Genomic DNA, 13,483 nt, shown 5'->3' with positions numbered 1-13,483 from the left:
TCTAAACCCAGCCTGCACTTCTGGGAGTTCTCTGTTGCTGTGCTGTTCCAGTTGTTTTTGGATAATCTTTAGCAAAATCTTGTTTGCATGTGGTACTAATGATATTTTTTTATAATTTCCACACTCTGTGGGATCACCTTTCTTTGGAATGGGAACAAATACAGATCTCTTCCATTCAGTTGGCCAAGTGGTTGTTCTCCAGATTTCTTGGTATAACTTGGTGAGCACACCCAGGGCAGCATCTGTTAGCTCAGATATGTCAATTGGTATACCATCAACAAAGTGCCCTTTTCTCCTAGTTTGATAATGATGATGATTAGCCATTCAACAATCTGAACGGATTGGGTGGAATGCTGTCTAAATGCTCAGTTTTAATAAGTACTTTTCCAAAACTGTCTATATTGGCATTTAATGTTTTCCTTAGTCATGGAAACTATGAAGTCACAGTTTTTTAAATTGCCAAGAGAAAAGGTATGAAAAAGTGTTATCTTTCTTCAGCTCCCTAGTCAAACATTTCAAGATGATAGAAAGAAAACAATATTTCTTCTATTAGTCCTTCAACCCTGTAAATTAATGATGCTTTGCAACAAATATGTAAAACAACAGGATTTCACATGGGATTCTAACCCAGGGAGTAAGGTATTCATAATTATCTGGAGGAGTGTTGCAGTGTTCCATCCGGATGCGTAATACACTTAATGACTTAATGTAAGAGCCAGGTGGTTCCAAACTCTGGAAAGGAAACCTAACAATTATTTCCTCAGAGCAACTCCTGATGAAACACATAAAGGAGCTGAATTATTAGTTCACGTTTAAACATACTATAAGTGTAGCTGGCTGCACTCTTTTTTTGTATTTAAACATGTTATCTTATTGTTTAATGAAGGTGACATTTTAATTGTCAATGCAGAGCTCAAATTTCCTATATGAAAATTAAAATGAGTGGGGAGCAACACTTCTTGAAACATAATTTTAAGCAATTTGCTAAAAGAAAACACTACTGTAATTTGCATTAATTATCTAATTGAATGACTTAGCTACTGTTCAACACGGTCAGTATGACAATAAAAATTTCTATCACTTTTCATCATTTTAATATTAATATTGTTCTGGGATTTCCTGAATGAAAATGCTAATAAATCAGAGCTTCATCAAGTTGATTTGTAATGTAAGAATAAAGACTTAATTTCTTAAAAATTAAGATTTCATCGAAAGTGTATTTATGCAAATGTGCAATCTTTAAAGATTCAATTAAATTAAACTATTAATCAATATAATTAAAAATTTTCTAATTGCAAAATCATCTCTTATCTAATAGTTTTCTTCAGGTAAATTTTCGGAAAAGAATATGCTATAAGATCCTTATATACATGGTCAATGAATTAATTTTGCCCCAGATGTACATCCCAATGTACATGCTATATTTCTGAATAGTTAAAAATCTGAAAATGACATTTTTAGCAGACTTATTTGATTTTATTTACAATCAAATAAAATTAACTACAATTCTATTAACAATTGTGGGGAGCTCTGGTGGCCTAGTGGCTAGAAACTCTGCTGCAATCCCAAAGGCATGAGATTCGAATCCACCAGCTGCTCCTCAGAAGAAGGATGGGAAATCTCTGAAAACCTGCCGGAGGGTCAGCTATGGGCTGGTTCCAACGCAATGGTACACAAGCCAACATTTACAATTAAGTTAATTCAATTGATCAGCCTGAAATAATAACACAGTATGCTTACAAATGTTGTATCATTTCTACCTTACTAAAATAAGTTAGAGATACTTTCCCTTATATGTGTAGCTATAATTTTAGTACATCATATTAAAACAAATAAGGTTGAAATAAATTTATAAAAAGAGACACTGAACTCATCTTACTTCTTAAATTATAAATTACACTTGAGTTAGTTAACATGACAACTTTATTGGGTGCCCACAGTGTGATAAATTGTTGTTGTTGTTGTTAAGTGCTGCTGAGTCACAGGCAACTCATAGCAACCCTATGAAGGAGAGTCTTCAACACTTGTGTTTCTTCCATCCTCTCTCCAGGTTCATAGGGTTTCCAAGCTTGTTTTAATCGGGGAGCTCAACTGCACACTGTCTGCCATGGATAACTAAGCATTAACACATTTGACACATCAATGTCACAGAGTTCAGCCTCACAGCAACCACAAGTTACCACTGTATGGCAAGTGGACACACCAGGGCTATACAACCTAGAGGAATGTCTGAACAAAACAATGAAACAAATGAAACATGAAGTGTTGTTATTGTTGTATACTTTTGAGTCAAACCCATTGCATAGCTGACCCTCTGGCTGGTTTTCAGAGGCAGTTAATCACACAGTAGGAGATGGCAACTGGTGGATTTGAACCTCGTGCCATTGGAATTGCAGCACAGCTTCTTACCATTAGGCCACCAAAGTTCCCTTAATATTTGCTGAATTACAACATTGACTGAATCCCCAACCTTGTTAAAATGAAGACATTGAGAAGAAATAGTCCTTAAAACCTGAGATGAGGACATATGCACAGATAACAAAGAAGTGAAGAACACTGTGCAGCTAAATACTGTATGAGGTGTAGTAACTATTAAATTAACTCAGCCACTAAGAATTGACTTCTAAGATCCAGCAATGTAAACAAAAAGACTTTCCTGATCAACTGTGTGACTGTCAATCCTCTAATCCAAGAATGTTGACACAGTTCATTGTGTTGCGTTTTGCTTTATTGCCTTTCACAGATACTTTGTTCTGTATCACAGATATTTTGTTCTATTTTCCTATGTGGAACAAGTCTATTATTTTTCCAACAGTATGTGCTCACATCATGTCTCTCTATGCCACATTTCATTAGTTCATTCAGTGTCTAAAACTTTTTCATAATGTTACGGCACACTTCAATCCGACTCGGCAACTCAACTCATTGCCATCAAGTCAGACCCAGCTCAGAGCTGACCATCCAGTGGGTTTCCCAGGCTGTAAGTCACACAAGAGGAGATTGCTCATATTTCTCCAATGGATCCAATGGATCAGTCAGTGGATTCAAATGACCAGGCAGGTGTCACCTTTGAGTCAGCAGCACAGCACTCTATGGACTGCGCCACCAGAGCGCTACATCTCCAGTGCAAACAACCTTTTTTGTATGCCGTGGGAAACAAATGAAAGATACAAATAAAGTCACATGATTTGCTTTCTTACTGGGGCCTGGAAGCAAACCCACAATATCTCTGAGTTTCTTTTTTGCAGATATTTCAGCCATAGATTGTACTGCTAAGTTGTCAAGATAATTTAAGTTAAAGAAATTCAGAAAAACAGAAATCCTAAGAACAAGAAAGAAAACAGATGTCTGCTTAGTGGCTTTTAGCTAAGTTTATTCTAAATCTTTGCTTAAAGTGGTATTTCCAACTATATTTTACACTAAACTAGTTTTAAAAAAAATGAAATAAGGATTATGAGTCTATCTTGCAAGATCTTTATGTTAGTTATTATAATTATGAATAGTTATATTAGTAATAATAAATGTCATAAAAATCTAAGAATAATCACTTTCCCATAGATCCCCATGTCACTGTTTTTATTAGGTGCCATAAGTTAACTATGACTCATAGTGATCCTATGAACAACAGCTCTGAACCTTGACTGATCTCACACAATTCTCTTGATCTCTGATACACTCCAGTCCATAGTTAGACTAACCATGTCAAACTGTCCCATTTTGGGTCTTCCTCGCTTGCTCTGCCCCTCCACCTTTTTGAACATGATGTTCTTTTCCAAGGACTGGGCCCTCCTGACAACCAACATCCCCAAAGTATGTGAGAGATGAGGCATCATCTCACAGGAGGATGGGGTATCCTCACCGCTAAGGAAGCACCCTGGCTGCTCTTCCTCCCAGATTGCTTGTTCCTTTGGCGGAGCATGGAATATTCAGCAGTCTTCTCCAACACCACAATTCAAAAGCATTGATTCTTCCATCAGCCTTATTCATTGTCCAATTTTCAAACACGTAAGAAGTAATTAAAAAGAGAATTATAATTTAGATCAGGTATAACCTAGTCTTTAAACTGGCATCCTTCCTCTTTAGCACTTTGGAGAGATCCTTGAAAGCAGATCGACCCTCATAGTCTAACATTAAATATATATTAATATATATAAAAGATAATAGAAAATCAACTTTAACATTAATATATATGTCATTCTTTTCATGCAAAGAAGGTTCTATTAATTGTTGTTATGTGCCTTCAAGTCTGAACTGACCCATGCCTGACCCTCCTGTGGGTTTTCAGAGACATTTAATCACACGAGAGGAGATTTCCTATCCTTCTCCTGCAGAGCTGCTGGGGGATTAGAACTGTGTATCTTCAAGATTGCATTGCAGCTTCTTACCATTAGGCCAAAATGCTTTTGCAATTTTGGTATTAAGCGATGTTGGATCAATTATATATTTTATATAGTCTGTTCAGGATCATTCAATCATTTATTCAGCAAATGCTTATTGAGTATTCTATTCCCTATTCATTACTAGGATTATGAAATTTAAAAAAAATACATGGATACAGGGCCTCATACAACTTACAGCTTAGAGACAGAAGAGAAATTAATTAATTTATTTTATGTGTATAAATTGATAGAAACCTAAAGCTATGAGGGTTTTCTTTAAAGAAACTTAGCAATATAAAGAGAATGGGACAGAGGTTAGATATGTTCAAGACAGCCCTATAAAAATGTGTTGTTTTTATTGTTATGTGCCATTTAGTTGCTTGCGACTCATAGCGACCCTATGTACAAGAGCCCTAAATGTTGTTTTATCCTGTACCAACCTCGCTGTCTCAAACACAGTCATTCTTACCACTCCACTCACAGAATTGATCCATCTCATCAAGAGTCTTCCTCTCCTGCGCCGTCCCCCACTCTCCCAAAATGATGTCCCTATCCAAGGACCAGTCCCTCCTTGCAACATGCCCAAAGTACGTCAGACGAAGCTTCAGAATCCTTGATTCCAGGGAACATTCTGGCTTCACCCTTTCCTGGAAAAACCTCTGTTCTCTTAGCAGTCCATGGTATATTCAACACTCTTCTCCAGCACCACAGCTCAAAGGCATCAATTCTCTTTCTATAATCTCCAGTCACTGTCCAACTCTCTGATGCATAGCACATAATTGCGAAGACTATAGCCTGAATCAGGTGCAAATTAGTCTCCAGCCTGATGTCGTTGCTCTTCAGTACTCTTGAGAGGTCCCTCACAGCTGACTTTCCCAATGCAATTTGTCTCCTGATTTCCTGGCTGCCGTTACTAAGAGTGGAACTAAGGAAAAAAGACTATTATGCTCTTATAGCCACCATCTATCAGTTTGTCATAATGTGACTGCTTGTGGGTGGCTATGATGCTGGATGCTACGCCACTGCTATTTCAACTACTAGTCAGATAACCCATTGTGGATGGATGTCAGTGGAGCTTCCAGAGTAAGACAGCCTAGGAATTGAGGCCCATGATTTACTTCGGATGTTAGTCAGTGGAAATCTTACAGATCACAGAAGATCGTTTTCTAACTCACTTGCTTTGGCTGTGTCATCAGGAGGGTTCAGTTACTAGAGGAGAGGACATGATAGTTGGCCATAGAAGGGAAGCGAGCTACTTGCTGATGTTATTGGCATAAAAACCTCAAGGATTGGCTCAAACATACTGGAAATCCTGAAGATGGTGTAGGACCAGGAGTGCATTACGTTAAACATAATGTCTAAGGTCATCATGAATTAGAGTCAGCTCAACACCAGCTACCTATGTATGTTCTTTTTATCTTTCTTTAAATACACACACACACACACACACACACACACACTCTCACTGCATTTTATAGGATCTTTCATTTATATTGCCTTTCACTCATGTATATTGTGGGAGTTTTTTGTGTTATATATTGTGCAGTTTTTCTGTGACTTCTTGCTACCTGAGCATGGTGGTCCATTGCACAAGTAATCACAAGTGTTTGGGGTGGTGTGCTTTTTGGGGCTTGTGTTTGAAATGCAGGACAGCTCTTCCCATCAAGAGCAAGACCCTTGAGGCTTGGCCTAGGGTTTAAGGCAGGCAGTGGCTTAAAGCCCCAAAGGGAGAGGGGAGAAGAAGGCAGCCATGTCGTTCCTAGATGACTCCACCCAGGGTTTCTGTGACTTCTTGCTGCCTGAGCATCGTGGTCCGCGTGCTCAAATAATCACAAGTATTTGGGGTCCTGAGCGAGGCCCTTTAGGCTTGGCATAGTGTCGCTATGAGTCATCTACGACTCTACTGCACTTAACAACAATAACAATGACAACATAGAGAGAGCCACATTGACCTAGTGGACAGAAATTTAAGCTACCAAGCCCAAGGTAGGTGATTTTAAACTGCGGCCCTCAGGCCTGGTTCAAATTGCGGGGTTTTTGTCAAATATTCTTCTAGGTGGTATAGCACTGGTCTGTGCATTGCTGTACAGAGGTAACTCATGGTTGCTGTGATGCTAAGCTCTGTGACACTGATATGCCAAATGGGACAATGGTTACCCATGGTGGAAAGGGTTTGGTGGAGCTTCCCCATTAAAACAAGCTTGGAAGCAGAAGTAGCATCCGCTTCCAAAATGGCTTGCCTCCGGAAACTCTATGAATAGTGTTCAGGCCTTTAGTTCATAGGGTCCACAACATATTTGTGTAGTGAAAGCATGTAATCCAGCAACATCATGCCTCAAGCCTTAATATCTCCCTTTTAGGTAGCCAATTTCTGGTTTTCCCATCCTTATCAAACCAGTATTCTGAAGGACAAGTGTACCCCTTTTGCTGGAAAACCTTCTCTTCAGTTTGGAGACTTTGAACATTTGCATCCACAAGCAAAGTCTAGTCCAGAGCCAGTCATCAGGTTGCAGCCATTGACGCTAGCCACTGACCCAGCACAGATCATCTTCTCTTCATCTGATTTGGTTCTGGTCAACTCATCCCCAGTCCTCAGTGCTTAGGCTCAAATGGGCATCAGCTGTAAACACAGGAGTCCACACTTCTTCCTGTGTTCCAGGCATGTCGGTCCCTTCACTCATTCTGAACCCCAACACGGAGCTAAGTTGTTTAGCCAGGGGTCCTCAGGATTGCCTGCTCTTCAAGTCAGCAAACCATTTTCCCTTCTCACATACATCTTTGCATGTTGGGTGGGTGGTGCTGAGAGAACATGCCCAAGCTCATTTTATCTCTTCATTGGTATGTGCCTCCTGCATCTGTTCCAGTGGACCCAGATGATTACTATGAGTGAGCTTCTTTAATCTCAAGTCCCAGAAGTGGTCTCTGATGGGCTACAAATTGATCTCGTTTCAGAAGTCAAAGAGCTGGTTCCAGTTTTCTAAAGTCAGTCTCCTCCCCTGCCTCCCTACTGCCTCTTTCTGCTTGCCTTTCAAAAGTGAATCAAAACTCCAAGGATTGGGGGAGGGAGAGGGGGGGAGGGATGGAGAGGTAGGGGTGGTGGCCTAGAGTCCATTCAAATTCAAATCTACTTAGAGTACTGGTTGAGACTTAATCTATGTTCTTAGGATCTAAAATAGTAGACAATTCCGCTTGTCTCCCATTAAGTAAATAAATAATGGATTTTTCTGCAGTGGAATAATTATAAATAAGTAAATTTTATTTCCCATTCTAGTTCAAATAAATTTTACTCACACTGAATAAAGATGAAACCAGTCATTGAAAGGCGTCACTCTAACACCCAAGAAGAAGCTAGTTAATACACGTGACACATCACATACTTTTCCTACACTGTTATTGTTGTGTGCAATCGAGGTTTTAGTTAACACAACCTTTTCTAGCCTGATTATACTAAAACAACTCTTGGGAACTATTTTTAGGGAATGTTCTATAGAGAAAAGCCTAAGAGATTACTCAGAACGAGAACTTTCCTTTACCCATATTGGTTCAATTTGTGGTTATAGATTCCAATCACAGAGAAGGCAGAAAACCCTTCAGAACTACTTTCACCAAATTCTACAACCTAAATGAAAATATGATAACGCAGCAGACAGTTCTTCCCCAGACAGGACAAAAAAAATCTGGTGATTATTATTCCTTCCCGTCAACTACCTGAAGGAGCCCCAGTAGTGCAGTAGCTGAAGGATTAGAGTGCTAATCAAAAATTTACCTTTTCAAGCCCACCAGGTGATTCAAGAGAGAGACAAGACAGTTTCTCTTGGTCTAATGGATTAACTTTTCTTTTTATGAATGTCAAGAAAACGTATTCCAGATGTATTTCTTGAAAAAAAAAAAAAAAGACTAACTAACAATCTCAGAAAACCATGAAGGGGTCACCCTGAGTCAAGATCAACTTGACAGAAATGGGTTTAGTTTTTTTATACCAACCACATGAGACTTTTAGAAACGTCCAGCGTTTAGGCTCATAAAACATCATAAAATATGAAACTGTTTATACTAAGCCAAGCTTACTGTTCTTCAGTTGATTCCAAATCATAGCAATCTCACAGGACAGAGTAGAACTTTCCCATGAGAATTCCAAGTCTGGGAATCTTTACAGGAATATACTGTTTTCGTTCTTCTCCTGCAGAGCAGTTGGAGGATTCAAATCACAAACTGTGAGGTTAGCAGTCAAGCAGTTTAGCTACTGTACCATTAGGGTGTCCTTGTTCCTATTATGGTCGATTGTAATTCTTTACCACATGGTTGAATCCTATGTACATTCCGTTCTCATCTCCTTGGACTTTTTTATGCCACTCAACACAGTTGACATCTTGATTTCTGCAACATAATCTCCTGACTTCCAGAAAGCTTAATTATTGCTTCTTTCCCTATTTCTCAGGATGTTTCCATCCCAGTTGCTCTTAGTCATTTCTCCTATACTTTTAAGTCCTGGAAACTCTTTCTTTATTATCTACATTGTCTTGCTAAGTGAATCCATCCATATATACATCTTTACATTACAGAGAACTTATAAAAATTTTTTAAAAACCACCCCAAATAAACTAATAATTTATGTCACTGGCCTCACTAATGCTGCATATAAAAATTTGAATAGTCAACTATACATTTGATAGGTACATTTTAGTATCTCATAGGATTCCCTTTTGTTATATATATATATATATATATATTTTTATTCTTTGCTTTCAGCCAATATCCACTTGACATCAGCAATAATGCCCTTAGTGTGAGAGCCTTTTCTTCTTTTTTTTGAGGGCTTCTCTCGTCTTTTTTATTTTTTAATTTTTAAATTTAAATTTATTATTAATTTCAGTAAAAATTTACAGAGACTTTGGATCTCCATTCATTGTTGTACTTTTTGCCCCCCCCAATCCTCCCCCCTAGTACACTACCTTCTTGGAAAAGTAAAAGAAAAATTCTTTCATTGTTTTACAAACCCTCTCCCAGGTCCACTCCACCATGTAGCCTTCGCTCTAGACTCCTGTCATGACAAAAATACCTAATCACATATCCCTTTTAAACAGTTTTCTCCCTCATCTGTTTCGATGCAGTATACATTATTTATCCCATCTTTCTCAGTCTCTCTCCAACCCCAAGGTTAGTCCTGTTTTACAACAGTGGCACCATGCAGCATTTGTCCTTTTGAGACTGAGCTACTTCACTCAGCTTAATGTCCTCCAGAATCACCCATTTGGAATAATATTGCATGAGTTCCTTGTTTTTCAATGCAGCATAATATTCCATTGTGTGAATATACCACAGCTTCTCTATCCATTCGTTTGTTGATGGGCACTTAGGTTGTTTCCAACTCCTTGCTATTGTGAACAGAGCTGTGATAAACATGGGTGTGCATTCATCTGCTTGGATGTCAGTTATGATCTCTTTGGGGTATATTCCCAGTAGTGGAATTGCTGTGTCAAATGGAATCTCTATTTGCAACTTTTTGAGAAAGTGCCATACCGCCTTCCACAGTGGTTGCACCATTTTACACTCCCACCAAAAGTGAATAAGGGTTCCAGTTTCTCCACAACCTCGTCAGCATTTGTTGCTTGCTGTTCTGTTAAATTTTGCTATTCTGACTGGGGTGAGATGATATCTCATAGTAGTTTTAATTTGCATCTCCCTTAGAGCTAGGGATTTTGAACATTTCTTCATGTGCTTGTTGGCCATCTGAATGTCTTCTTCGGTGAAGTGTCTGTTCATATCCTGTACCCATTTTTCTTTTGGATTATTTACCATTATCTTCTTGTGGTGTTCTTCTATACTTTCAAGTGTTTATTCATATCCTTGTGTTTTCCAGATCTATAAAGACATCAATATGCACCAAGTAGCTAAGTCTAATCCATAGGGAGCACTCTTGATTCCTCTCCTTACGCTGTACTCCACCAAACGTCATATCCAACTCATTAGCTACTCCGTTGGGGTCTGCATTTAAAGCATATCTCAAATTATCTCTTCTAGATTTTGGGTTGATTTTCAGAGTTATTAATTCTATTTCCCCTCTTGTCCTCTAAAAGTCATTCTCCACAGTCTCTTAGTGATCTTTAAAACTATAAATCAGAATACCAGACTCCCATTCTTGAAACAGCCTATGATTTCTTTCACCTTTTATTTGGAATTAAATCCAAATCCCCTAGTGTACTAGGTCCTACAAGGTCTATATCTGCCTTTCTTTCCTTCTCTTTTCTTAACTGTGCATTAGTTGCCGTAGCAGTGATGGCAATACTTTGAAAACATCATCACATTCTTCCCTACCTCAGAGACATCATGGCTTTGTTTTTTTTGCTTAGAATGACTTCACGTAACTACTTTATTTCTCACTTTTCCTCAGGTGTCAGTTCAAAGGGCATCTCTTCAAAAAGACGTTTCAAACTCCTTTCACTAGCAACCCTCACATCTTCTGTTTGTGTATTGTTCCATCCTGCACCTCTTTACCACCCTCCACTTCGTTTATGTGCCGCTTTGCAGGTTCGCTTCACTCTGACTCCTCAGCCCCTGGCCCTTATTACAATTTCAGAACTTGCTGCCACAAAGTCAGTTCTAACTCACAGTGACCTTCTATTGAAGTATCCAGGCCATGAATTTTAATAGAAGGAGATTTCCAATCTTTCTTCCTCACAGTAGGTTCATGGATTCAAATTGCCAACACCCCACTAAATATTTATAGTGGATAACAAATTCCGCAAACTTTATATTTATAATATCAGAAAGAAATCTAAAAACTTAACATAAATCTCTACTCAAAACCCACGCACGCACCATACTTTTCCAAAACTCATCTTCCATGTCTTATAGAGGTTCTGTCATTTTTTTATCATATAGATTGAAACAAAATAAGTCAGGATAACAGCGAGATGTATTCAATAATTTTAAGCACTTAATAAATGCTTAAACCATATAAAATCCCCTACAATGACTCTATACATTTCATATATTGTTCCTCTTTCTAATACAATTTAACTTCAGTAGAATGACAAGCCCATATTAACTTCCATTTGAAAAAATAAGAGATATTTGCCATATTTAGGTATTTATCTTGTGAGATCAAAGAAATTATACAAAGATTTATGAATATACCCTGAAATCAGAACTGAGAGACAAATCGATAAATATATAATTATGTTCATAACAGCATTACTCACAATAGCAAGAAAATGGAAATAGATCAAAGACCCATCAACAATTGAATGGATTGAGAAATTGTGGTACACTCACACAATGGAATATTATGCAGAATGAAGTAACAATGATTTCCTAAAATATTATATATATAATATGGACAAGTCTAGAAAGTGTTATGCTGAGTGAAATAAATCAGTAACATAAGGAAAATACTGCTTAAAACTACTATTGTGAAGTTAGGAGAGAAACTGAGCAAAGCATGAATAGATGTTCAAAAGGAGAAAGAGAAAGAAAGGAGACAAAAAAAGGGGAAGGTGGAAAATCACCAGAAAAGCAAATTTTAGGGGGTAAATAGGGGTGAATATATAATTATATATAATTAATTATTTCCATAATTGTATATAACACAATGTGCATGAATGAAACACAATGTATATGAATGTTTATATAAAATACACTGTTGTTGTTGTTGTTGTTGTTAAATGCCATTAAGTCATAGGTGACTCATAGTAAACTTATGAACGAAAGATTTTAACACTTGTATTACTTTCATCGTTTCTCCACCTTCATAAAGTTTCCAGAAGCAAGTTATTTAGGAAGTGGATGCCACTCTTGCTCCCAAGTTTGTTTGGTGTTTTTGTTTGTGTGTTTTTTATTAATTTCTATGAACATTTACAGAGATTTTGGATTTCCATTCATTCATTTTTGCACTTTTCTCCCTGCCCACCCTACCTCCACTCCCAGTTCACTCTTCTCCTTGAAAAGCAAAACTCCTCCATTGTTATACAATCCTCCTGCACCCCCCCACTCCCACCCTGAGTATACCCCATTCTGCAACCCTCATTCAAACTCTTATGATAATCATAATGCCCTAAAATACACTATTTTTAAGCTGTTCTCTCCTTCATCGGCTTCAATGCCGTATACATAATTTATCCAGTTTTTGTCAGTCTTATCCCCACCCTAATGCCAGCCTCATTCTACAACAGTGGCACCACACAGTATCTGTCCTTTTGTGACTGAGATATTTCACTCAGCATAATGTCCTCCAGGGTCATCCATTTTGAATAATATTGCATGAGTTCCTTGTTATTCAATGCAGCGTATTATTCCATTGTGTGAATATACCACAGCTGCTCTATGCAATCGTTTGTTGATGGGCACTTAGGTCGTTTCCAACTCCTTGCTATTGTGAACAAAGCCATGATAAACATGGGTGTGCATATATCTGCTTGTCAGTTATGGTCTCTTTAGGGTATATTCCCAGTAGTGGAATTCCTGGCTCAAATGGTATCTCTATTTGCAACTTCTTGAGAAAGCACCACACTGCTTTCCACAGTGGTTTTACCATTTTACACTCCCACCAACAGTGAATAAGGGTTCCAGTCTCTCCAAAACCGCGCCAGCATTTGTTGCTTGTTGGTCTGTTAAATTTTGCTATTCTTACTGGGGTGAGATGATATCTCATAGTTGTCTTGATTTGCATCTCTCTTAAAGCTAGGGATTTTGAACATTTCTTCACGTGCTTGTTTCGAGGAGCTCCACCAAACACTGTTCACCATGGGTAACCAATATCACATTTGGCACATCAGGGTCACAGTGTTCTGCATAACAACAATCACTAGTTACCTCTGTACAACAGCTAAACAGACCAGTGCCATATCACCTGGAAGAATGTTTGACAAAAAAAAATATATATAAAATTTAAAAGCCGGCATGAGGCTTGTACATAATACATTGTTGTGGTTAGGTGCCGTCAAGTTGCAGACAAATCATTGTGACCCTATGAATGAAAGAAGACCTGAGCACTGTTCATAGACTTTCCAGAGGCAAACCATTTCAGACGTGGATGTCACTCCTGCTTCCAAGCTTGTTTTAATCGAGAAGCTCCACCAAACACTGTCCACCATGGGTAACCATTA

This window comes from Elephantulus edwardii, unplaced genomic scaffold, assembly GCF_000299155.1.
Source record: "Elephantulus edwardii isolate Elephantulus edwardi_28Jun2011 unplaced genomic scaffold, EleEdw1.0 scaffold00150, whole genome shotgun sequence".
Lineage (NCBI taxonomy): Eukaryota > Metazoa > Chordata > Mammalia > Macroscelidea > Macroscelididae > Elephantulus > Elephantulus edwardii.
This window is presented reverse-complemented; position numbering follows the sequence as displayed.